We start from the raw sequence: 27,950 nt of genomic DNA, 5'->3' as shown, positions 1-27,950 counted from the left end.
TATCAAGGTGACTGACATTGACACATTCAGTATTGCCTGGCACACTTTTGCCTGCATCTAGCTGGAATCATTAGTCCAATAGTTGGACTCTCACCTTTTCCCTTCACATCAGCTGTCCGTGACCAGGAGAAAAGACATTTCCAAACCGCCATATCACCGCTAAACTCTACACAGCCTACATCGTTGTCACCATATTAGCTAACGTGATAGTCAACATAGTTCTATTAACTAACGTATCAGTGAACCCTCTATAATCATAAAGTACAGCCAGTAAGCAGTGTAGTAGCAGTTACACCAGTGGGCCCCGGTGGCAATAAATTAATATAACCAAAAACGCACCTTGACTTGGGAGTGTTCCAGTCTTGGATAGCCATAGACAGCTAGCTAACACAGCATCCCTCTCTGTTGGATAGCCATAGACAGCTAGCTAACATAGCATCCCTCTCTGTTGGATAGCCATAGACAGCTAGCTAACATAGCATCCCTCTCTGTTTGATAGCCATAGACAGCTAGCTAACATAGCATCCCTCTCTGTTTGATAGCCATAGACAGCTAGCTAACATAGCATCCCTCTCTGTTTGATAGCCATAGACAGCTAGCTAACATAGCATCCCTCTCTGTTTGATAGCCATAGGCAGCTAGCTAACATAGCAGCCCTCTCTGTTGGATAGCCATAGACAGCTAGCTAACATAGCATCCCTCTCTGTTGAATAGCCATAGCCAGCTAGATAACATAGCATCCCTCTCTGTTTGAACCGGGTGTTTAAATAGGCTAAACTAACTAGCTACAAAGGAAATATTGCACGCTTACTTCTCCTTCATATTTGAAGATATTCATTTTTACAAAAAGGTTAAATTGTCTTTCTCTCTGTCTTGATTCAACTAATCACCACATTGTATGCAATGCAGTTCTAGCTAGCTGTAGCTTATGCTTTCAGTACTAGATGAATTCTCTGATCCTTTGATTGGGTGGACAACATGTAGCAAGAGCTCTAATAGGTTGGAGGATGTTTCATTATTTACATTTTTACTGAGGATGGTCCTCCCCGTCCTCCTCTGAGGAGCCTGCACTAACACACTCACAAACGACCTCACAAAACTGAATTTCAATTTTAGACATGAAAATAAATGTCAAATGTGAATCATTTTAGATGTGAAAGAAGACGTTAATGTGAAGTCTCATTCAAAAGACAGCAATTCTGCAGATATGTGAGTTCAGTTAGAGGGGAATGATAAGAATGACAAGTGTGTTAGCATGCTAGTGCTTGTGTGTCCATACCTATGTGCAGAGTGTGCCCTTTGTTATGATATGTTTCAACTCTGTTGCTCTCCTGTCATCCCAGCACAGAGATAACGAGGGAGAAGGCGGCCCAAACTTCACACAGACGGAATTAGCACAAGGCATGATCGCAGGCTTCAATTGGAGAAAGTTTCTCTCTCTTCTGACAGTCTTCAGATGCTTGTTCAAACGTTTCTGTTAAGAGGGATTCAAATCAAGAGGGGGATTGTGCTTGTCTAACTCAAATATGCAGACTCCCCATTTCAGTTTATCGTGAAGACAAATCAGTGTGTGTGTGTGTGTGTGTGTGTGTGTGTGTGTGTGTGTGTGTGTGTGTGTGTGTGTGTGTGTGTGGTGTGTGTTGGTGTGTGAGTGTGTGCATACATGCATGAGTGTGTGCATCTCCCCTCCAGAGGAGCGTGTTCTGATGGATGTTAATGTGGACTGACAAAGGGGTGTCCCCCGAGGGAGAAACACAGCCAACCAGGGAGGAGAGGGGGGGGATAACCGCTCTAATCCTCTCCCTTCTTCACAGACCCAGAGAGGAAATGAGGCAGTGAACCACCCAATTAATAAATAAAAGCCCCCACCTCCCCCCACCTCCCCCTTCCAGCCTGCAGTGCTGCATAGGAGTACTTAAAAACATTTTAACAAGAGACTCACTTCATTAAATATGGACTTCCTATGCACAAAGACCCTGGAAGTAAAACTCTGACTTTACACATTGAAAGAGAGCAAGAGAGGATAAGATGAGAGCGAGATACTAGAAGGGAACTAAATACATTTAGAGATAGGGAGAGTGTTAGAGTGCAATGGGAGATAAAGAAAGACTTTCAAAATGTCACAAGTTTAAGGACCAAATACTGAAATAGGTTTAGAATATTTATTTGAGGAAATGGAATGGATGTGAGAATGAGGATTCAGGAGGAGAATGAGAATGGACCGGATGGAGCAAAAGGCTGCAGATGAATGATCCGTGGAGTAAACTTGGCTCGGAGTCTCAGGTAAACATCGTCAGGCCGTGGTAGTGGTTGCTGAGGTGATGGCAATCCCAAAAAAGAGAATTCTAAGTTAGTTGTACCCGAGAGAGGAAGTGAGCTGTTCTGGACTGCATGTGCTGAATGGTTGGCAGCAGGTAGCCTAGTGAGGAAAATAACCTCACACTCAACGTCAACAAAACAAAGGACGACACAACAGTGGTAGGCTTGATTACCAACAACGACGAGACGGCCTACAGGGAGGAGGTGAGGGCCCTCGGAGTGTGGTGTCAGGAAAATAACCTCACTCTCAACGTCAACAAAACCAAGGAGATGATTGTGGACTTCAGGAAACAGCAGAGGGAGCACCCCCCTATCCACATCGATGGGACAGTAGTGGAGAGGGTAGTAAGTTTTAAGTTCCTCGGCGTACACATCACGGACAAACTGAATTGGTCCACCCACACAGACAGCGTCGTGAAGAAGGCGCAGCAGCGCCTCTTCAACCTCAGGAGACTGAAGAAATTCGGCTTGTCACCAAAAGCACTCACAAACTTCTACAGATGCACAATCGAGAGCATCCTGTCGGGCTGTATCACCGCTTGGTACGGCAACTGCTCCGCCCACAACCGTAAGGCTCTCCAGAGGGTAGTGAGGTCTGCACAACGCATCACCAGGGGTATACTACCTGCCCTCCAGGACACCTACAGCACCCGATGTCACAGGAAGGCCAAAAATATCATCAATGACAACAATCAACCGAGTCACTGCCTGTTCACCCCATTACCATCCAGAAGGCGAGGTCAGTACAGGTGCATCAAAGCTCGCACCAAGAGACAGAAAACGGCTTCTATCTCAAGGCCATCAGACTGCTAAACAGCAATCACTACCTCAGAGAGGCTGCTGCCTACATGGAGACTCACTAGTCAATTTAAACAATGGCACTTTAATAATGTTTACATATCTTACATTACTCTCATACGTACAGTTGAAGTCGGAAGTATACATACACTTAGGTTGGAGTCATTAAAACCCATTGTCAACCACTCCACAAATTTCTCGTTAACAAACTACAGATTTGGCAACTCGGTTAGGATATCTACTTTGTGCATGACACAATAAATGTTTCCAACAATTGTTTACAGACAGATTATTTCACTTATAATTCACTGTATCACAATTCCATTGCGTCAGAAGTTTACATAAACTAAGTTGACTGTGCCTTTAAACAGTTTGCAAAATTCCAGAAAATTATGTCAATTGGAGGTGTATCTGTGGATGTATTTCAAGGCCTACCTTCAAACTCAGTGCCTCTTTGCTTGACATCAGGGGAAAATCAAAATAAATCAGCCAAGCCTTCAGAAAAAAATTGTAGACCTCCACAAGTCTGGTTCATCCTTGGGAGAAATGTCCAAAAGCCTGAATGTACCACATTCATCTCTACAAACAATAGTACGCAAGTATGAACACCATTGGACCACGCAGCCGTCATACCGTTCAGGAAGAAGACGCGTTCTGTCTGCTAGAGATGAAATTACTTTGGAGCGAGAAGTGCAAATCAATTCCAGAACAACAGCAAAGGACCTTGAAGATGCTGGAGGAAAAAGGTACAAAAATATCTATATCGAAATAACCTGAAAGGCCGCTCAGCAAGGAATGAAATCAAATCTATTTATAAAGCCCTTCTTACATCAGCTGATATATCAAAGTGCTGTACAGAAACCCAGCCTAAAACCCCAAACAGCACGCAATGCAGGTTTAGAAGCATGGTGGCTAGGAAAAACTCCCTAGAAAGGCCAAAACCTAGGAAGAAACCCAGAGAGTTACCAGGCTATGAGGGGTGGCCAGTCCTCTTCTGGCTGTGCCAGGTGGAGATTATAACAAAACATGGCCAAGATGTTCAAATGTTCATAAATTACCAGCATAGTCAAATAATAATAATCACAGTAGTTGTCGAGGTTGCAACAAGTCAGCACCTCAGGAGTAAATGTCAGTTGGCTTTTCATAGCCAATCATTGAGCGTATCCTGCTGTCTCTAGAGAGTTGAAAACAGCAGGTCTGGGACAGGTAGCACGTCCGGTGAACAGGTCAGGGTTCGATAGCTGCAGGCAGAACAGTTGAAACTGGAGCAGCAGCATGGCCAGGTGGACTGGGGACAGCAAGAAGTCATCATGCCAGGTAGTCCTGAAGCATGGTCCTAGGACTCAGGTCCTCCGAGAGAGAAAGAAAGAAAGAAAGAAAGAATTAGAAAGAGCATACTTAAATTGACCATCGTTATGTTTGGAGGAAAAAGGTGGAGGCTTGCAAGCTGAAAAACACCATCCCAACCGTGAAGCACAGGGGTGGCAGCATCATGTTGTGGGGGTGCTTTGCTGCAGGAGGGACTGGTCCACTTCACAAAATAGATGGCATTATGAGGCAGGAAAATTAGGTGGATATATTGAAGCAACATCTCAAGACATCAGTCAGGAAGTTAAAATTTTGTCGCAAATGGGTCTTCCAAATGGACAATGACCCCAAGCATACTTCCAAAGTTGTAGCAAAATGGCTTAAGGACAACAAAGTCAAGGTACTGGAGTGGCCATCACAAAGCCCTGACTTCAATCCTATAGAAAATGTGTGGGCAGAACTGAAAAAGTGCTTGCGAGCAAGGAGGCCTACAAACCTGACTCCGTTACACCAGCTCTGTCAGGAGGAATGGGCCAAAATTCACCCAACTTATTGTGGGAAGCTTGTGGAAGGCTACCCAAAACATTTGACCCAAGTTAAACAATTTAAAGGCAATGCTACCAAATACTAATTGAGAGTAAACTCCTGACCCACTGAGAATGTGATGAAAGAAATTAAAGCTGAAATAAATCAAATCTTTCTACCATTATTCTGACATTTCACATTCTTAAAATAAAGTGGTGTTCCTAACTGACATAAAACAGGGATTTTTTACTTGTAGTAAATGTCAGGAATTGTGAAATAATCTGTGTAAACAATTGTTGGAAAAATTACTTGGGTCATACACAAAGTAGATGTCCTAACCTACTTGCCTAAACTATAGTTTGTTAACAAAACATTCGTGGAGTTGTTGAAAAACGAGTTTTAATGACTCCAACCTAAGTGTATGTAAACTTCCGACTTCAACTGTACATGTACCTAAATGTTTAATATCCATAATTGTTATGATTATTTATTTGAATTGCGCGCCCTCCAGTTTCACCTGCAAGCGGTACGCCTAGCCCTAACAGATCCTAACTGACCTAAAACAACACATTTTTTTCTTGGATTAAATGTCAGGAATTGTGAAAAACTGATTTTAAATGTTTAAAGGTGTATGTAAACTTATGTAAACTTCCGACTACAACTGTATATACTGCATCTTATCCCTTCTGTTGCGCATATTATTTTTCAATCCCTTTAGATGTGTTTATTAGGTAGTTGTTGGGGAATTGTTAGATATTGTAAGAATATTTGGAAGATAAATACATAATGCAGAGGACGAGAGGTCAACAGAGTACTGAAGGTCAAGAGGACTAAAAGTCAATAGAGTACTAACGATCAATGGAAATAGTGTTTTTTCCATAATATGGGATTAATGATCAATGGGTCAGAGACATGGGAGGAATTTCAGTGCGGAACTCATAGCTACATGGCAAGTTCTCATTGGTGCAAATTGGTTACATTGAATTTGATATAGGATACTTGTTATTTGGCATTTGGCCCAGTTTTATTGTAAGGAATTCTAATTGGTCAACCACAGGCTAAGGCTGGGTGATAAAACTACATCCTGTTGTTTTGTTTTGTGGAGAAAATCACTGAAGAGAATCACTGAGGACAGAGGAGAATGAATATCTACCTCCCCGCATGATTTGTTCTCTTTGAATAAACCTATTTTTCTCCCCCTGATTTGCTTTGGTGTCTGTGCTATTGAAGAGTAACATCAACTGCTAACAATATTACTGCACTGTCGGAACTAGCACAAGCATTTCTCTACACATTAACATCTGCTAACCATTTGTATGTGACCAATAAAATGTTATTTTACTTGGGATGCTGTGTCGAAATGCCATGGATGCAGCTCTGATGCAGAAGGAGTGTCTGGAGTATTAGTCAGTAGGATAGCCGTACAGGGATAGTCTGTCTCAGATGGGAATGGAAACATGGATGCAGCTCCGATGCAGAAGGAGTGTCTGGAGTATTAGTCAGTAGGATAGCCGTACAGGGATAGTCTGTCTCAGATGGGAATGGAACCAATGGCGAGCCGATGGAACCATATTCAGTGATGAATAATGAATCGGATGGAGAGTCATGTTTTAAGCCTCGAGAGAATTCAGACATAGATTGTGAATGTGCGCCATTCAGAGGGTTAATGGCAAAGACAAAATATTTAAGCGCCTTTGAACGGGGTATGGTAGTAGGTGCCAGGCGCACCAGTTTGGGTCAAGAACTGCAATCCTGCTAGGTTTTTCATGCTCAAAGGTTTCCTGTGTGTATCAAGAATGGCCCACCACTCAAAGGACAACTAGCCAACTTGACACAACTGTGGGAAACATTGGAGTCAACATGGGTCAGCATCCCTGTCAGTGGCAATTTTAGCATGTAAACCTTGGTGGGGAAAAAATATATATAAAATGGGATGCATTCCAGCAAAGCCACTACACAACACTAAACAATTCATTAATTGCACTATAAAACGGTGACAAACGATGCCCACAAACTGTTAGGCCTACATAAAGCTGTCCCAACAGCAGTCACAACACCTTACCACTGCTACACCTGGTTATCAGCGGAGCCTTGTCTGGCAGCGAAACAGCTCATTCAGCCTCATTTACTGCCTTTAAAAAAACATAGCTGATATGGCTGACTTGCTTAAACAAATGTGGTTTCTAATGACAATTGAGATTTACAAACTATGGCGTAACAAGACAACAAACGTATAAGAGGCAATCCGTAATTTCTATTAAGACATTGTTAATAAGGGAGCTAGGACGGACGTATTCAATATAACTATTTGTTTAGCACTTTTGAAATGTACAGCGACAGAATTCAGAACATGGGCCGTTCTTACAGTGTTCTCCATGTACACCAAATCAGAACAATAATATAAATAAAGGGGGCATATAAGCAGTCAAGGAAAGTTCTTACAATATTTGATGATTGCATTTCTCTAAAACAGGTTATAGGCTACATGTGCACCACCAAGTCAGAACAGTAGGCAAAAGGGGTAAATACACCAATTTATTAGGGTGAGGCATATGGGCTACTAACATCTTACTACACAACATACACTTAAGTATACTGTATCTAAGAAAGTAATACTATCTCCATGGCATATTATATCATTTATGCAGGACTCACCTTGTGCTGTGCTTACTTGAACAGGAAGGTGGCGTGGCGGTCGTTCAGGGGCAAATTTTGCCAAAGTATCGCATTCTCTGGTTTTATGGTGCTTTCAAGACAACTGGGAACTCGAAAAAAAATGATGAAGTCATTGATCTTCAGGTTGTAGCTCCATAACTAGGCCGGATTTACAATTCCGAGTTGGATGACCGTTCAAAGCATATTTTCCCAGTCGGACCTTCTTCCCAACTTCCCAGTTGACTTCAACTCACAGTTTCACAGTTCCGAGTTAAGAGTTGTTTTGAGCACAGCACAAATCATGCTTCATTGACAGCATGGCCAAGGTTATATATGTTTATCATTTTAAACTTGGAAAAGATCCCCTTAAACCCAGAATTGGGACCAGAAAGCCACTCCACAGAATAACAGGCTAGTGATTGCTTTGCAATGCTTGCAGTTAGCCACTGATTCCTTCCAAACCACTCATTGTTGAATTTGAGATTTCCAACTTGTTGTGTCATGTTTATGTCCAATGGCCGATGAGCACCGATATGTTTTATCCATAATTTCTCTTCATTATTTCTCTTCATATGACAAGGATTAAAAAGGATTTGCCAGCAGATTGTCGACTTGATTCATGATGACTGCTAGCATGCTAGCTAAGATTTTGAAAGTATGATGTTAACATGATCAGGCCAATCAAAGCTACTGTACATATAACGTGATTTGAAATCATTTTATCTGTGGCCAATGAACTTGAGCCTTCTTGAATGGTCACTTCTAATGTAACTCTATGGCAGCACCCAAGGGGCTAGAATTTTTTTGCTCTACCCTTAGACGTGGCGGTGATGTGGTGTCCCCACGAGTGACAGAACACAGCGCCGATCACGACATAACGATTTGTCTTTTCTGCTGGCTTGCACCACCACCACAGAAGAACCGAGCTAGACTGAAACACCTACATTTTAGAGCTGCCAAGTAAACAAAAAAATGACCATGTTTGTGTGAGTCTTTATTAACTCAATTATACATATATAAAAACATTTTACATTGTTGTCAAACTAATATGTGACACTTATTAATGCCAAAATAACAAGCAAAACAGGCAAGCCCCCAAAAAACAGAAATACAATTTCGGGCTCAAAACAGGTGGGGCTCTGCCCTGAATGACAGGTCGCCACTGATCCCTGTGTAATTATTTTCTGCTCCTTGTAGAGTCCATGCCACTACGAATTGAGGCAGTTCAGTTCTGTTTGGTATACTCAGTGTTGGTAAAAGATGAGGATGTAAACTTGGAACAATACCAGCGTGGAAAGACTGCGATGGAGACCTAACCTTATCTCAGCATCTGGATGCAGACAGACTGGATGTCAATGGTGATTGGCTGGTGACGAGGGTGGGTGGCGAGCAGATGAAGACTAGAACAGAGGCAGTTGGTTCACTTATCTAGGAGTGGGCGACCATACAGCTGTCGAGAGCACCCCAGTATGTACTGACATCCCACTGTAGGAGCCTCCAGGCAGTAACAGTCGAAAACAGGCAATGGCAGTCGTAGATTGTTGCGCCACCAAAATGAATGGCGAGATCCATAACGATTGAGTGGAAGTCATCCAACTCCAAGCGATGACAAGGGTGAGCCGAGGAGGGGGACGGAGGGACTTGGGGTGGGGGAGAGAGGACAGGCTAGACGGACCTGAGGTGGGGAGAGGTCATCCCTGGCAGAGAGAGGGGGTGAGCCATTGCCGTAACAGTGGTCACATTTAGGACCTGCTGGAGGAGCAAGGAAGAGACTGGATGCAAATTGAAGTGGAGTGTGTTGGGTAGAAGAAGAGTCAGGGTGGCTGTCGAGAGTGGATGGTGAGCCGGAGGGCAGGGCTGGGCTGCGGCTAGCAGTGAAAACTGTAACATGGAAGCAATCGGCTCACTGAAAAATGAGAACTTAACAGCTGTAAGGAACAAGGGCTGAGCCACAGATAGCTGACTGAGCGGTCATCACTGGCAGAGAAGGTGAGGCACTGCAAGGGTGGCGGTCACAGGACCAGTGGGATTAAAGGCGATGATGAAGTTTGTCACTGGTGTAGAGGGAGGGTGTGTCACCCCGGGAGCACGGGTCACAGGCTATGCAGAGAGAGGTCGTCACTGGCAAAGAGAGGGCTGAGCCGCTGCTATAGCAGCAGACACAGGGCCAGCAAGATCTGAGAGGGGGAGAACTGCTAGAGGCTGTGAAGATCAAACATGCTAGTTACCCGGGAGGCCAGAGCAGCTGGCAGTTTAGAATGGAACAGAGAGACAGTCGGTTCACTGAACCAGGACAGTGTCATAGCTGGGAGGGCCAGGGTCTGGACCGCTGCGGGGGTGGCAGGCATGAAACTGGCTGAGTAGGACGGAATGTGAGAGGTCGTTGCTGGCAGAGAGAGGAGATGCTGCAGTGGTGACAGCAGGACCCAAGAAAAAGAGAAAGGTCGACACTGGCCCAATAGAGAGGGTGAGCCGCTGCCAGAGCAGTGGTCACGGGGCCAGTGAGACTTGGGGGGAGAGGAGCACAATACTGTGAAGATCGAGCAGGCAAGGTAGCCGGAAGGCCAGAGTGTGCAACCTAAAAATCAGTTGAACTGCCGGCGGAGACAGTGGTGGTGGGTGGAGGAAGCATTATGCTGAGAGAGAGGCCGTCGCTGGCAGAGAGAGTGCATGAGCCACTTCCGAAACAGAAGGCAGGGTTCTAGGGTCAGAAAGAAAGAAAAGTAGTAGAAAGAGGCAAGGGAGCTAGGGGGCCAGAGCTGGTTTTGGATGCAGGGGGCACACTGCCGGCCACACCTGGTACGGTGAGATAGAACAGAGGAGAGAGGGATGTGTACATGTCTTCAGGTATTAGAGAGAGGTGGGAGAGAGAGAGAGAGAGAGAGAGAGAGAGAGAGAGAGAGAGAGAGAGAGAGAGAGAGAGGCCTGCTGGGCCATCGGGGGATGCTGTAACTGCAGGGACTTACGCTGTGTCGGATGCCAAGTTGTAATCTGTGGATGCTAAGAGAGAAGCCAGGTCCGGAGCTGCATTGGGTCAAAGTCTTTGAGCCCTAATCTAAGGCTTGGAGGCCGAGTTGGTGGTGGTAGAATGAATGTGAGGCAGTGGAGGCAGCACGGTATGTCGGCATGGTGGCCCTCGGGTGTGTAATATTGTCATGTTGTAGGCAACATGGGTGGAGGTGGTTGTGGTCCCGACAGGAGGGCCAGCCGTAGTCAACCGACCAGAGAGAGGGAAAAGGGGCATGATGGAGAGATCAATAACAAGAGGGAGAGAGAACAATCATGGCTGGACGGACATTAGGATTTCGAGAGGAGAAAGCAAGTCTGCAGTATGATAGCATGTGGCCAATTTATACCTCTGATACTATGTGTGGCCTGCCGTTACAGACTGTGGCATACGTGACCCTGGACACTACTTTAGTGAAAGCCATAATAATTACGCTTAACATTTTTTTATTTTTTATTATTTCACCTTTATTTAACCAGGTAGGCTAGTTGAGAACAAGTTCTCATTTGCAACTGCGACCTGGCCAAGATAAAGCATAGCAGTGTGAACAGACAACACAGAGTTACACATGGAGTAAACAATTAACAAGTCAATAACACAGTAGAAAAAAAAGAGAGTCTATATACATTGTGTGCAAAAGGCATGAGGAGGTAGGCGAATAATTACAATTTTGCAGATTAACACTGGAGTGATAAATGATCAGATGGTCATGTACAGGTAGAGATATTGGTGTGCAAAAGAGCAGAAAAGTAAATAAATATAAACAGTATGGGGATGAGGTAGGTAAAATTGGGTGGGCTATTTACCAATAGACTATGTACAGCTGCAGCGATTGGTTAGCTGCTCAGATAGCAGATGTTTGAAGTTGGTGAGGGAGATAAAAGTCTCCAACTTCAGCGATTTTTGCAATTCGTTCCAGTCACAGGCAGCAGAGAACTAGAACGAAAGGCGGCCAAATGAGGTGTTGGCTTTAGGGATGATCAGTGAGATACACCTGCTGGAGCGCGTGCTACGGGTGGGTGTTGCCATCGTGACCAGTGAACTGAGATAAGGCAGAGCTTTACCTAGCATGGACTTGTAGATGAAGGAAATGAAAACGGAATTGTATGGAGAATGCTTGCAATGAATGAGATGCCTGCCTTAAACGACACAGGGTAGCCTAGCGGCTGTGTGGTGAGTTGCCAACCCGTCTAATTTTGGAGTTGGCACACAAATGATGGAGTTGGCACACAAATGATGGAGTTGGCACACAAATGCTGGAGTTGGCACACAGATGATGGAGTTGGCACACAGATGATGGAGTTGGCACACAGATGATGGAGTTGGCACACAGATGATGGAGTTGGCACACAAATGATGGAGTTGGTATATAAATGATGGAGTTGGCACACAGATGATGGAGTTGGCACACAGATGATGGAGTTGGCACACAGATGATGGAGTTAGTATATAAATGATGGAGTTGGTACACAAATGATGGAGTTGGCACACAGATGATGGAGTTGGCACACAGATGAATAAGAACAGGAACTGCGTCAACATAAATTACTGTAGCGGCGATGGGTGAATAGATAGGACTCGGATGCAATGGTTGGCGACAGGGCCTCATGGGTCCACTGAGGAGCGAAGCATGAGGCTTGCATCTGGCCGGGAGATGCGCTGGGGCATTTGGTGAAGCAAGGCTATGGATAATCGGGGAATGCACTCGGGAGAGTACGCTGGGAATCGGCCATGGACACGCCACGGTAAAACCCGGAGCTGACAGGCATGGCGGAGAGGAACTGTGGTGAAAGCAGGTAGCTTGCTGGTCCGGGATAAGAGCGGAATGAGGGATATAAGTAGTGATGGGACGATTGATACCGGAGTTCTGATGCAGTTTTCAAAGCACTACTGAGCCGAAACAATGTACTCATGCTCGTTTCAAAGTAACATTATCACGTGATCAATGGCGTTGTTTTTCAAACTGTGTGTTGCAAATTCCGACTGAGTTTGCCGTGGATCCGGTACTATCTTCGATGCTAAGTTGCTTTCAAACACCACCCTCTACTTTAAAAAAATATGTAACCTTTATTTAACTAGGCAAGCCAGTGAAGAACAAATTCTTATTTACAATGATGGCCTACCCCGGCCAAACCCAGACGATGCTGGGCCAATTGTGCGCCCTATGGGACTCCTAATCACGGCCGGTGTCATGTTATGTCTTCGTCGTGTCCTCCTGTTGTTTTGGGCCATCCCTGGCTAGTGTGTCATAATCCTTCTATTAATTGGTCTAGTAATTCTATCCTCTCCTGGAACGTCTCTTGTCATGTGAAATGTTTAATGTCTGCTATCCCTCCTGTTTCTTCTGCCCCCTCTTCACAGGAGGAGCCTGGTGATTTGACAGGGGTGCCGGAGGAATATCATGATCTGCGCACGGTCTTCAGTCGGTCCAGGGCCACCTCCCTTCCTCCTCACCGGTCGTATGATTGTAGTATAGATCTCCTTCCGGGTACCACTTCCCCCCGGGGTAGACTATACTCTCTGTCGGCTCCCGAACGTAAGGCTCTCGAAGATTATTTGTCTGTAGCTCTCGACGCCGGTACCGTAGTCCCTTCCTCCTCTCCCGCCGGAGCGGGGGTTTTTTTTGTTAAGAAGAAGGACGGGACCCTGCGCCCCTGCGTGGATTATCGAGGGCTGAATGACATAACGGTTAAGAATCGTTATCCGCTTCCCCTTATGTCTTCAGCCTTCGAGATCCTGCAGGGAGCCAGGTTTTTCACTAAGTTGGACCTTCGTAACGCTTACCATCTCGTGCGCATCAGGGAGGGGGACGAGTGGAAAACGGCGTTTAACACTCCGTTAGGGCACTTTGAATACCGGGTTCTGCCGTTCGGTCTCGCTAACGCTCCAGCTGTCTTTCAGGCATTAGTGAATGATGTACTGAGAGACATGCTGAACATCTTTGTTTTCGTTTACCTTGACGATATCCTGATTTTTTCACCGTCACTCCAGATTCATGTTCAGCACGTTCGACGTGTCCTCCAGCGCCTTTTAGAGAATTGTCTTTATGTGAAGGCTGAGAAGTGCGCTTTTCATGTCTCCTCCGTCACATTTCTCGGTTCTGTTATTTCCGCTGAAGGCATTCAGATGGATTCCGCTAAGGTCCAAGCTGTCAGTGATTGGCCCGTCCCTAAGTCACGTGTCGAGCTGCAGCGCTTTCTCGGTTTCGCGAATTTCTATCGTCGTTTCATTCGTAATTTCGGTCAGGTGGCAGCTCCTCTCACAGCCCTTACTTCTGTCAAGACGTGCTTTAAGTGGTCCGTTTCCGCCCAGGAGCTTTTGATCTCCTCAAGAAGCGTTTTACATCCGCTCCTATCCTTGTTACACCTGACGTCTCTAGACAGTTCATTGTCGAGGTTGACGCGTCAGAGGTGGGCGTGGGAGCCATTCTGTCCCAGCGCTCCCAATCTGACGATAAGGTCCATCCTTGCGCATATTTTTCTCATCGCCTGTCGCCGTCGGAACGTAACTATGATGTGGAAACCGCTGAACTGCTCGCCATCCGCTTAGCCCTAGGCGAATGGCGACAGTGGTTGGAGGGGGAGACCGTTCCTTTTGTCGTTTGGACTGACCATAAGAACCTTGAGTACATCCGTTCTGCCAAACGACTTAATGCGCGTCAGGCTCGTTGGGCGCTGTTTTTCGCTCGTTTCGAGTTCGTTATTTCTTATCGTCCGGGCTCTAAGAACACCAAGCCTGATGCTTTGTCCCGTCTCTTCAGTTCTTCAGTAGCCTCCACCGACCCCGAGGGGATTCTCCCTGAGGGGCGTGTTGTCGGGTTGACTGTCTGGGGAATTGAGAGGCAGGTAAAGCAAGCACTCACTCACACTCCGTCGCCGCGCGCTTGTCCTAGGAACCTTCTTTTCGTTCCCGTTTCTACTCGTCTGGCCGTTCTTCAGTGGGCTCACTCTGCCAAGTTAGCCGGCCATCCCGGCGTTCGGGGTATGCTTGCTTCTATTCGCCAGCGTTTCTGGTGGCCCACTCAGGAGCGTGACACGCGTCGTTTCGTGGCTGCTTGTTCGGACTGCGCGCAGACTAAGTCCGGTAACTCTCCTCCTGCCGGCCGTCTCAGACCGCTTTCCATTCCCTCTCGACCGTGGTCTCACATCGCCTTAGACTTTATTACCGGTCTTCCTTCGTCAGCGGGGAAGACTGTTATTCTAACGGTTGTCGATAGGTTCTCTAAGGCGGCTCATTTTATTCCCCTCGCTAAGCTTCCTTCTGCTAAAGAGACGGCACAAATCATCATTGAGAATGTTTTCAGAATTCATGGCCTTCCGTCAGACGTCGTTTCGGACAGGGGTCCGCAATTCACGTCTCAATTTTGGAGGGAGTTTTGCCGTTTGATTGGGGCTTCCGTCAGTCTCTCTTCCGGTTTTCACCCCCAGTCTAACGGTCAAGCAGAACGGGCCAATCAGACGATTGGTCGCATCTTACGCAGTCTTTCCTTTCGAAACCCTGCGTCTTGGGCAGAACAGCTCCCCTGGGCAGAATACGCTCACAACTCGCTTCCTTCGTCTCCTTTTCAGAGTAGCCTCGGGTACCAGCCTCCTCTGTTCTCGTCCCAGCTCGCGGAGTCCAGCGTCCCCTCCGCTCAGGCTTTTGTCCAACGTTGTGAGCTCACCTGGAAGAGGGTCAGGTCTGCACTTTGCCGTTATAGGGCGCAGACTGTGAGAGCCGCTAATAAGCGTAGGACTAAGAGTCCTAGGTATTGTCGCGGTCAGAGAGTATGGCTCTCCACTCGTAACCTTCCCCTTATGACAGCTTCTCGCAAGTTGACCCCGCGGTTCATTGGTCCGTTCCGTATTTCTCAGGTCGTTAATCCTGCCGCAGTGCGACTTCTTCTTCCGCGACATCTTCGTCGCGTCCACCCGGTCTTCCATGTCTCCTGTGTCAAGCCTTTCTTCTCGCGCCCCGTTCGTCTTCCCCCCGTCCTTGTCGAGGGCGCACCTATCTACAGGGTCCGGAAGATTATGGACATGCGTCCTCGGGGCCGTGGTCATCAGTACCTAGTGGATTGGGAGGGTTACGGTCCTGAGGAAAGGAGTTGGGTTCCATCTCGGGACGTGCTGGACAGTTGGCTGATCGATGATTTCCTCCGTTGCCGCCAGGTTTCCTCCTCGAGTGCGCCAGGAGGCGCTCGGTGAGTGGGGGGTACTGTCATGTTATGTCTTGTCCCTGTGCTTTCTCTTCTCTTCGTTTCCCCTGCTGGTCGTATTAGGTTACTATCTCTCTCTCTCTCTATCGTTCCGTTCCTGCTCCCAGCTGTTCCCCATTCTCCTAACGACCTCGTTTACTCTCTCACACCTGTCTCCTCTTTTGCCCTCTGATTAAGTCTCTATTTCTCTCTCTGTTTCTGCTTCTGTCCTTGTCGGATTCTTGTTTGCTTTGCCCTTGTCCCGTCCTGTCGTAATCTGCCTCTTCATCAGATGCTGCGTGTGAGCAGGTGTCTCTGTCCTCTACGGCCCGCGCCTACCCAGAGGGACCTGCAGTCTGTTGCCGCTAGCCCTGCAATTCTCCTCTACTACTAGAAGGAGGACTCTCCTGCAAAGATAGAGGATTTATGTTTTCCCTGTTTGGACATCTCCTGTAAAGATTGAGGATTTATGTTTTCCCTGTTTGGACATTAAAAGACTCTGTTTCTGTTGAATCGCTGTTGGGTCCTCACTCACCTGCATAACAGCCGGATGTGATTCAGCCTGGATTCGAACCAGGGACTGTAGTGACGCAGTGCCTGAGACAGGCGGGCTACTTGATACCATACTTAGACTGTAGTTAGAATTTTTTTCATGGAACATCACCATCACCACTAAAACGCAGGCTAATAAGACCCACGACCAACCACATTTACATTACATTTACATTACATTTAAGTCATTTAGCAGACGCTCTTATCCAGAGCGACTTACAAATTGGTGCTTTCACCTTATGACATCCAGTGGAACAGCCACTTTACAATAGTGTATCTAGGTCTTTTAAGGGGGGGGGGGGTGAGAAGGATTACTTTACCACTGTGTCAAGGAGATTTAATGAGTATTGTGGGAAAGACAATGCTGCTTTTCATTGCTGACCAGCTGATGTCACTAATGTGCAGTGTTAAAAGCTCGTAATTAACCATTTTTATGCACTGTGGTGAAAGTCTCTGTTTCCCATCACTAGATACATGCATCTAACAGGAGCAGGTGCGAAATGCGACAAAATATTACAATTAAATTGATAGGGCTAGTAATGCACAGTGTCGTGCAACACGACATGCACTGCAGAAAAAAGAAGAGAAATGTTTGTTTGGTCAGTAAATGTTGTCCTGATAAAAAGCAGGTTGGCATTTATTGAGATGACTCATGTACTAGAGGCAGCTCTGCAGGGTGGTCACACGCTGGCACAGCCACAAAGTCATACAATCTGATTTTAAACCTAACTTTAACACTGCTAATCCTAACCTTAAATTAAGACAAAAAGCAAATGTCATGAATTTTTATGATAGAGACAATTATAACGTTGCAGCTGGAACATCTATACTAGGGCTGCCCAACCCTCTACCTGGAGATCTACTGTCCTGTAGGTTTTCAGTCCAACCCTCTTCCTGGAGATCTACTGTCCTGTAGGTTTTCAGTCCAACCCTAATTTAGCATATCTGATTCAGCTTGTCTGTTTAGTTGGCGTCATCAATTTGCGTAATCCACTCGTTCAACATGCAGAGAAAGGAATCCAAAAATCTACCACTAAACTTTGTTTCAACAATTCAAAATACATTTCTATACACTCCTCAGATACCCTAAAATGTAATCAAACTATAATATTTCTTATGGAAAGAAGTATGTTCAATAGGAAACCGATTTTAGCAGGTGCGTCTTGTCTTCATCGCGTGCCCAAACACAAATTGTAAGAACATGGGCTCTCTCAACAAAAATAAATATTGTTGGATTTTCTCCTACCATATCGATTGTGTTATTTTAACATTTCTACAAACGTCAGTGTTTTCTTTTCAATGGTACCAATTATATGCATATCCTGGCATCAGGGCCTGAGCAACAGGCAGTTTACTTTACTTCAGTCAGGCGGAAATTGAGAAAAAGTGGGCCTAGCCCTAAGAAGTTGAACAGGTAATTAGTGGAATGAGGTGTGTTAAATGAGGGTTGGACTGAAAACCCACAGGACGGTAGATCTCCAGAAAGAGGGTTGGGCTGCCCTGATCTAAACTCTAGAGGAACCGCTCAGTTCTGCCTCCAGGGAAAGACCCATGACAAACGTCAACCTGCGATAAAAAATGGTAACATTAACCAGCTTTTCTATCCTCCTAACATTTTAGATCTCTGACCTCACTGACCCTTCATCGTCATGGTGACGGACAGACATCATCAATCAGCTGTTCTGACAGCTCATTCTCTTCTATGTAAAGAAAGAGATGAGGGTGATTTGTGCATGGATGTGTGTGTTTGTGTGTGCGCCTGAGTGTGTTTCTCTCTATGAAAATTTCCCAGATAAGGTCATTTTATATTCCGTGTATTTCGTTAGGTATTAATCAGTGAATGTTTGGTTTCAACAAACAGCCGAAATGTATGGAATCCAAAGTGGGTCAGAGTAAAACTATAATTATTCATAGACTCCTCCCATCTCTCTCTATCTAATGTTTTCTGTTATCATGGAAAATAAGCTTTTCATGCGATTCATACTGAAGTTGCAGACAAACTCCTCTAATTGGAGGCAGAAAGAATTTGAAACTACTGATTGGCTGATCGGAGAGTGTGAGAGGGTTCTGATTGGATGATTAGCCAGTTAAAGTATTCAGGTTGAATGTTGAAACAATGAGAGGGTTCTAATTGTCAGAAAAGAGAATGTAAGACCTCTGATTGGATGATGGAGAGGGAAAGGTTTGAGCGGGTGAGATTCCTCTGGGGTATCTAGGTGTCATGGCTGCCAGGTCCCTGTAGGTCTGAACTCTACATCTACATACTAATCAGAGTCAGCAGGGAGTGATCAAAGGAGCCTGCTCCATCTTTACTCAGAGCAACTCTTAAGTGTGTGTGTGTGTGTGTGTGTGTGTGTGTGTGTGTGTGTGTGTGTGTGTGTGTGTGTGTGTGTGTGTGTGTGTGTGTGTGTGTGTGTGTGTGTGTGTGTGTGTGTGTGTGTGTGTGTGTGTGCGTGCGTGTGCGTGTGTGTGGATGGATGTGAAAGGTTTAACCAGTGTGAAGCTCAGTCATAGATGATGATAGAGGCCTCTAGTAGCCTAAAGGCTGTATTAGCATGGACAGAGCCATTGAGGGCTTCCACCATTTTAATATAGTCAACTGGGTGGGACTTCCAACTTCATTGGCTTATCCCTCATGGTGACCCTGTTGGAGTCGTGTCCAATCGGGTCATGAAGAGGGATCAGCCAATCGTGAAGAAGAACATTGACGACCTCACAATGCCAATAGCCTCAGTGGCGCTGCCCATGCTCTCACAGACGCTATAATGGCACAGATACAAAGACGAGTCCTATCTATCTCTATCAGCGCAGTGCAGTCTTCAGCCTCACTGATGTTCCCTCAGGAAACCAAGGCCTAGTTTCTCTGCTACCTCCTGATAATGCACACAAGATACATCATGATTGGTAAAAACAGATCTGAGTATACATGCTCGGGTACGCTCTGTTGTTAACACCTTTCCTGTTATTTTACATTTCAGGGGTCTTGACGAAAAGGAAAGAAAACAATATTGAAGAGTGCTTTTTTATTTATTCAACAGAAGTTTGTGCATGTTTGTTGACAACAACCAAACATCAATCACATCATGGTCTGATGCCCAGTAGGAATACAACATGCATCAATGTTATATGAAACCACACACTACCTTTGTTTGACTACTAACAGCTTCATATATTCTTCAGCAGATTGTCTGAGCATTGTCTCACAACATACATAAAGAAATCCTATTCTATTATCTTACAGACTTAGTGTGTAATCAATAGGTTTCAGATTGTGTTCATGAACAATCTGCGTTCTCTCTGCACAAAGTGTGTGTGTGTGTTCTCTCTGCCAGAGAATAATGAGTCGATACTAGACTGCCTCTCTGTGGTCATACGTTATAACAGGAGCCTCCATAGTGCAACATGCACGGCGCCAAATGGCCTGTCACCTTTGTAGTTCCACAGGTCTCCAGTTACCATGGCAATGTGAGCAGCTGCTGAATGTTATGCTTATTTGTTGTTGATCTGTTTACATTGCTGTCTGTGTTGGCTCTTATAAAACATCAAGCAAATAAAGGGAGATGCACCTGTTTATGAAATTAGAAGTGAGAGGCCTGCAGAGAACAGTGAGATATTCATTATGTACAAATCTCTGGCAGCAGACCCGGCACCAGGATAAAGTGACTAAGCGGGCTACAGTACATTTTGGGGGTTATTGCATTGGAATGATTCAATTATGTTTGTATTGTCACGCTTTACCGTAACAAAGATGAAGTTCAAATGTTGAGACTGAGTGCTTTTGAAATCTGTAGCCTATCTCTGCTGCGCTGTATCAGCACCCTACTTGATACCCCGTTTGTAAGAGGTACCCTGTTTGTAAGCGGTACCCTGTTTGTAAGAGGTACCCTGTTTGTAAGAGATGCCCTGTTTGTAAGAGGTACCCTGTTTGTAAGATGTACCCCGTTTGTAAGAGGTACCCTGTTTGTAAGCGGTACCCTGTTTGTAAGAGGTACCCTGTTTGTAAGAGGTACCCTGTTTGTAAGCGGTACCCTGTTTGTAAGAGGTACCCTGTTTGTAAGATGTACCCTGTTTGTAAGAGATGCCCTGTTTGTAAGAGGTACCCTGTTTGTAAGAGGTACCCTGTTTGTAAGATGTACCCTGTTTGTAAGAGATGCCCTGTTTGTAAGAGGTACCCTGTTTGTAAGATGTACCCTGTTTGTAAGAGGTACCCTGTTTGTAAGAGGTACCCTGTTTGTAAGAGGTATCCTGTTTGTAAGAGATGCCCTGTTTGTAAGAGGTATCCTGTTTGTAAGAGATGCCCTGTTTGTAAGAGGTACCCTGTTTGTAAGCGGTATCCTGTTTGTAAGAGGTGCCCTGTTTGTAAGAGGTACCCTGTTTGTAAGAGGTACCCTGTTTGTAAGATGTACCCTGTTTGTAAGAGGTACCCTGTTTGTAAGAGATGCCCTGTTTGTAAGAGGTACCCTGTTTGTAAGAGGTATCCTGTTTGTAAGAGATGCCCTGTTTGTAAGAGGTACCCTGTTTGTAAGCAGTACCCTGTTTGTAAGCGGTACCCTGTTTGTAAGAGGTACCCTGTTTGTAAGAGGTATCCTGTTTGTAAGAGGTATCCTGTTTGTAAGAGGTACCCTGTTTGTAAGAGGTACCCTGTTTGTAAGAGGTATCCTGTTTGTAAGAGGTATCCTGTTTGTTAGCGGTACCCTGTTTGTAAGAGGTACCCTGTTTGTAAGCGGTACCCTGTTTGTAAGAGGTATCCTGTTTGTAAGAGGTATCCTGTTTGTAAGCGGTACCCTGTTTGTAAGAGGTACCCTGTTTGTAAGCGGTACCCTGTTTGTAAGCGGTACCCTGTTTGTAAGCGGTACCCTGTTTGTAAGAGGTACGCTGTTTGTAAGCGGTACCCTGTTTGTAAGAGGTACCCTGTTTGTAAGCGGTATCCTGTTTGTAAGCGGTACCCTGTTTGTAAGAGGTACCCTGTTTGCCCATGTAAACGAGTTGTACACACAGCTGCTATTATGCTATTGTGTTTCACAGAAGTGTCCACATAAATGCATTAATTCATTAAACTTATTCTACCTTTTCCTTACACTCTATTATGTAGAGTTGAACTAAAGTCATTATCATTTGAACAAGGCAAGAGTTGACATCGTAGTAGTCTTTAAAATGAAATTCAAGAGCAACTGGTTTTCAATAGTTTGTATATATTTGCTTGACTAATTCATTGGACTATAACCATCCATCTTTCTTTATTGAATATGTTTTGGATTCCCATCCTCTCCGCCAGGTCAAAGAACGAAAAGGGCTCTTTCCATTTTTGGATATGACTCACCAGGTCACATTTGAAAGAGCCAATGAAGACTGGTAACCCACCCAAATGGCTGTGGCCTGGAGTTTTGGACTGCTGGTCTCTGTGGCGCCTCAGGGTTTTGGGTGGCACATTAAAAAAGCATGGGAAGCTGCCTTAATGCCCTGCCCATTTTCAATAGCATCCATGACACAATGAAGCGCATCTTCGCCATAGCCAACACGCTCATCTGAAAATAAAAAGTATCTGAAGGACAGTGGAGAACTGACACCTAATCTAACCCTAACTCCTATTCTGACCCTAACCTAACCCATATTCTAACACTGACCCCTAACCCTGCTAACTGGGGCTAGAAAGCTATGCCAGCAGACATTAGCTTATGCTATCTAGCTGGCTAGCATTTATTTCAACTCAGACTTTCTGCTAGTGAGGTTACTAGTTAGCTAACTCGGCTGGCCTGTGCCTAATTTAAGGCTAGAAACAAATTATGAACCAGAAAGGGGCAAGTTGCCCTATCTGGTCAATGTTAGATTTTATATTTGGCCAATAAAGGGACTCTCTGGCCCTTCTCTTAGATTTCTCAGCTCCCAGATGTCCTTCAGTAGGTATCACCATTCTGTTGTTCTTCAACAGCACACCATTGACCACTGACAGCTCTGCGCTTAGTGGGAAGTATTGCTTACAAGAGCCTTTTTGTCAGCCATTTTCCATATTATGGCTCACCTTGCAAAGAATGGGATCTGTTGTGGTCTCTTCAGCTTTTCTCCTTAGTTACTGCTCAAAAACAGGAAGTGACTCCATGACCATATCCACATACAACGCAACCTCCTCCTCCATAGACTCCTGACTGATGCTGATTTGAGCCACCACTGGTGGAGCCCTTGAGAGGGCATCAGCTACCACCAAAGTTGACCCAGGCACATAGGTTGGAACAAAATCATAGCGTTGCAAACTTATCATCATCTTTTGAAGACGAGGAGGCATTTCATTCTGATTTTTTAAGAGACATTGGAATAAGGGGTTTATAGTCTGTTTCTAGAATCACCGTTTGTAAACCATAAATGTAACAGTGAAACTTCTCACAACCAATGACCAACCCTAGGCACTATTTGAGCATAAGACTTCCCACAACCAATGACCAACCCTAGGCACTATTTGAGCATAAGACTTCTCACAACCAATGACCAACCCTAGGCACTATTTGAGCATAAGAATTCTCACAACCAATGACCAACCCTAGGCACTATTTGAGCATAAGACTTCTCAGCATCAGTCAAAGAACGGGTTCATAAGCCACAGGCGTCCACCTTGATGCTCCTGAAACAGCACTGCTCCAAAGCCATGTTTAGAGGTCTACACCTTAGTGGGCCTGTCAGGTTCCATTCCACGAGATCTCTATCCTGATGGAGTGTCCTTAAGTTCTCTGTTTTAGCCATACCCCAAACACGCGGAATGCCTTTCCCATGTGTGGGATAAGCCATCTCCCTCACCACTTTGACCTAGGCATGATAAGGCTGTACATCCTCAGGGGAAAGTTTATTCCCAAGAAATGTAATTTCCTTCACACAGAACGGACATTTAGCCTGGTTTAGCTTCAAACCATGCCCCTGAACCCTGAGCAGAGTATTTTCCAGCCGCTCAATGTGTTTCTGAATGGAGGACCCCAGACCACAAAATCATCCATATACACTCGGACTCCCTCTAACACCTCATTGACACTTTCCTTGGCCTTGTGAAAGAGCTCAGGGGTAGAGCTTATGCCCAAAGGTAACGTATTAAAGGAATATCTTCCAAAGGAGGTATTGACTGTACAAGGCTTGGTGCTGGCTACATCCAACACCTGCCAGAATCCATTCGAAGCATCCGACTTGGAGAAATAATTTGCGCCAGCCATGTCACACGCTATCTCCTCCCTCTATGGAATCTGAAAATACTCCCTTTTGATACATTTATTAAGGTCCTTGGGGTCCATACAGACTCTCAGATCTCCAAATCCTGTGAACACGTGAATATATTTGAGGAATCATCAGCCAGTCAAAGTAATTAATGGTGTACACTCTCTTAACCAGTCCCAACAACTCACATGCTTTATCCCCCAAAAGAGAATCATGCTCCTCTGGTACAATCACAAACATAAGTGTGGCTTCTTGTTTTCCCCTTTACAGTCAGCCGACACAAACCTTTAGTCTCAGTTGCATGGCCATTGTACGCTTGAGAGCCAAAGCCTTTTGCATAATGACTGGTTTGTGCTTTAACTCTGGAAAATCTCTCATATTGATTAGGTTGGCTTTAGCTCCTGTATCCAGCATTAAGGTCAAAAGTGTACCATTGACCACTAGTAGTACAACCCTGTGTGGACCTGTAATGGTTCTTGCCTGTCCTCCATGCAATCCACAGTGCCCACAAACAAAGCACTTGGTTCATTCTCCTCCATTTGAATGGTGTGAACATTTTGCCTCCCATACTTGTCCTTTGCAAAACACATTTTCCCACAATATTTTTCCCTTGCACTTGTAGCAAGATTTTCCAAAGGCAGGACACTTCCTGGTCTGGTGCCTGGTGCCACACATGTTACAATCATATAGCTTGTGAATCCTTTGATCAAAGTCATATTGCTTGTGGCACCTTTGCTCATAGCGCCCCCTTATGTCCTTTTAATGCAACCGCTGTGTCAGATTTCAAAAAAACTTTACGGAAAAAGCAAACCATGCAATAATCTGAGACGGCGCTCAGAAAATAAATAAAATTTTTCCCCATGTTGGAGTCAACAGAAACCAGAAATCACATTATAAATATTCCCTTACCTTTGATGATCTTCATCAGAATGCACTCCCAGGAATCTTCGTTCCACAATAAATGCTTGATTTGTTCGATAATGTCCATTATTTATGTCCAAGTAACTACTTTTGTTAGGGTGTTAGGTACACATATCCAAATGCTCATGCAGGTCCAGCATAACTTCAGACAAAAACTTCAAAAAGTTATATTACAGGTCGAAGAAACATTTCAAACTAAGTATAGAATCAGTCTTTAGGGTGTTGTTATCATAAATCTTCAATAAAGTTCCAACCGGAGAATTCCTTTGTGTCTAGAGAAGCTATGGAACGCAGGTCGATTTCATGTGAAATGCGGGTGACCAGGAAATGGCTCTCTGCCAGTAACCTGACTCATTCAGCTCTTATTCAGGCCCACAACACGGTAGAAGCCTCATTCAAGTTTCTAAAGACGGTTGACATCTAGTGGAAGCCATAGGAAGTGCAACTTCATCCATATCCCACTGTGAATTCAATAGGGCCTGGGTTGAAAATCGACCAACCTCAGATTTCTCACTTCCTGTTTGGATTTCTTCTCAGGTTTTTGCCTGCCTTATGAGTTCTGTTATATTCACAGACATCATTCAAACAGTTTTAGAAACTTCAGAGTGTTTTCTATCCAATACTAATAATAATATACATATATTAGCAACTGGGACTGAGGAGCAGACCGTTTAGTCTGGGCACCTCTGGGTACCTTTCATCCAAGCTACTCAATACTGCCCCTGCAGCCATAAGAAGTTTTAAGGAAGAGTGGCCCGAAAAAAACATTGCTTAAAGAAAACAATTGGTGTTTGCCAAAAGGCATGTGGGAGACTCCCCAAACACATGGAAGAAGATACTCTGGTAAGATGAGACTAAAATTTAGCTTTTTGGCCATCAGGGAAAACGCTATGTCTGGCGCAAACCCAACACCTCTAATCACCACGAGAACACCATCCCCATAGGGAAGCATGGTGGTGACAGCAGTATGCAATGGGGATGTTATTCATTGGCAGGGACTGGGAAACTGGTCAGAATTGAAGGAATGATGGATGGTGCTAAAAACAGGGAAATTATTGAGGGAAACCTGTTTCAGTCTTCCGAATATTTGAAACTGGGACGGAGGTTCACCTTCCAGCAGGACAATGATCCTAAGCATACTGCTGCAGCGACACTCGCGTCGTTTAAGGGGAAACATTTAAATGTATTGGAATGGCCTAGTCAACTGTGGTATGACTTAAAGATTGTTGTACACCAGTGGAACCCATCCTACTTGAAGAAGCTGCAGCAGTTTTGCCTTGAAGAACGGACAAAAATCCCAGTGGCTAGATGTGCCAAGCTTATAGATGCATACCCCAAGAGACTTGCAAGGTGGCTCTACAAAGTATTGACTTTGGGGAGGTGAATAGTTATGCACGCTCCAGTTTCATTTTCTTTGTCTTATTGTTTGTTTCACAATAAAACATATTTTGCATCTTCAAAGTGTTGTGTAAATCAAATCATACAAACCCCCCAAAAAATACATTTTAATTCCAGGTTTTAAGGCAACAAAATAGGAAAACTGCCAAGGGGGTGAATACTTTCGCAATCCACTGTAGATGAGGCTAAATTACACGTCTGTGCTTTTAATTTCAAATCTGTTCACCTTGCTGTTGTATACGACAGCGAAACACATAACATTCACATATCTCGTTCTTCGTAGGTGAACAATATGCATCAAACTGATCCTGTACCTCTGTGAACTCTTCTTTGTCCTCCTCATTAGCAAACGTGAAGTTATTGAATATATCGATTGCCTGTGGTCCCGCTATAGTAAGAAAGAGAGCAACTTTATGTTCATCCAGCCTCTTTGTAACTCCAATGGCAGACATATACAGCAAAAACCTCTGTTTTCCACATTCCCATCCCGGCTCAAAGTCTCTGATGGCTTGATTGCATCCATGGCACTTCCATGAACACCAACATTCACAGAAAAAACACGATTTCCACTCCTGGAACCATGTACTACTTTGTTAGTTACAGTGAGCAAGGACAACCAGCACCATCAATCATAGTTAATGAGTTTGAATGGTATTCTGCCATTGCCACACATATACCACAAGAGTCGTAAACCATCACTAAGAACCCCATCAATGGACTTTCATAGAGTTGATCAGGCTGTTGATTGTGGCCTGTGGAAAGTGGAAAGTGGTCCCAATCTTCTTAAAAGACTGTGCGAGGTTGCTGGATATTGGAGGGAATTGGAACATGCTGTTGTATACGTCGATCCAGAGCATCCCAACCTGCTCAATAAGTGACATGTCTGGTACGTATGCAGGCCATGGAAGAAGAACTGGGAAATAGTCAGCTTCCAGGAATTGTGTACATATCCTTGTGACATGGGGCCTTGCATTATCATGTTGAAACATGAGGTGAATCGCGGTGGATGCATGGCATGACAATGGGCCTCTGGATCTCGTCACGGTATCTCCATGCATTCAAAATTGCCATCGATAAAATGCAATTGTGTTCATTGTCCGTAGTTTATGCCCAAACCATAACCGCACCGTCACCATGGGGCACTCTGTTCACAACGTTGACATCAGCAAACTGGTTGCCCACACGACATCATCGCCCCGTACAGTTGAAACAAGTTTTCATCTGTGAAGAGCACAATTCTCCAGTGAGCCTGTGGCCATCGAAGGTGACCATTTGCCCACTGAAGTCGGTTAAGACGCCAAACTGAAGTCAGGTCAAGACCCTGGTGAGGACGACGAGCACTGAGGTGAGCTTTCCTTAGACGGTTTCTGACAGTTTGTGCAGAAATTCTTCGCTTGTGCAAACCCACAGGTTCATCAGCTGTCCGGGTGGCTGGTCTCAGACAATCCTGCAGGTGAAGAAGCCAGATGTAGAAGTCCTGGGCTGGCAGGTGGTCTGCGGTTGTGATGCCAGTTGGACGTTCCGCCAAATCCTATTAAACAAGATGGGAGGCACCTTACTGTGGAGAAATGAACATTCAATTCGCTGACAACAGCTCTGGTGGACATTCCTGCAGTTAGCATGCCAATCACACAGTCCCTCAAAACTCTCTGTGTCTGTGTCTTTCTCTCTCTGTGTGTCTGTGTCTCTCTCTCTCTTAATCTCTCTTTGTGTATGTGTCTCTCTCTCTCTCTGTGTCTGTGTCTGTGTCTCTCTCTCTCTCTCTCTCTGTGTGTGTCTGTCTCTCTCTCTCTGTTTATTACACATACAGATTACACATACAGAAGTTTCAAAACAATGAAGACATTACAAATGTCATATTATATATAGTGTTGTAACAATGTACAAATGGTTAAAGTACACAAGGGAAAATAAATAACCATAAATATGGGTTGTATTTACAATGGTGTTTGTTCTTCACTGGTTGCCCTTTTCTTGTGGCAACAGTTCACAAATCTTGCTGCTGTGATTGCACACTGTGGAATTTCACGCAGTAGATATGGAAGTTTATCACAATTGGGTTTGTTTTCAAATTCTTTGTGGATCTGTGTAATCTGAGGG

Source organism: Oncorhynchus nerka, linkage group LG20 (genome assembly GCF_034236695.1).
Source record: "Oncorhynchus nerka isolate Pitt River linkage group LG20, Oner_Uvic_2.0, whole genome shotgun sequence".
In the NCBI taxonomy this organism is placed as follows: Eukaryota; Metazoa; Chordata; class Actinopteri; order Salmoniformes; family Salmonidae; genus Oncorhynchus; species Oncorhynchus nerka.
This window is presented reverse-complemented; position numbering follows the sequence as displayed.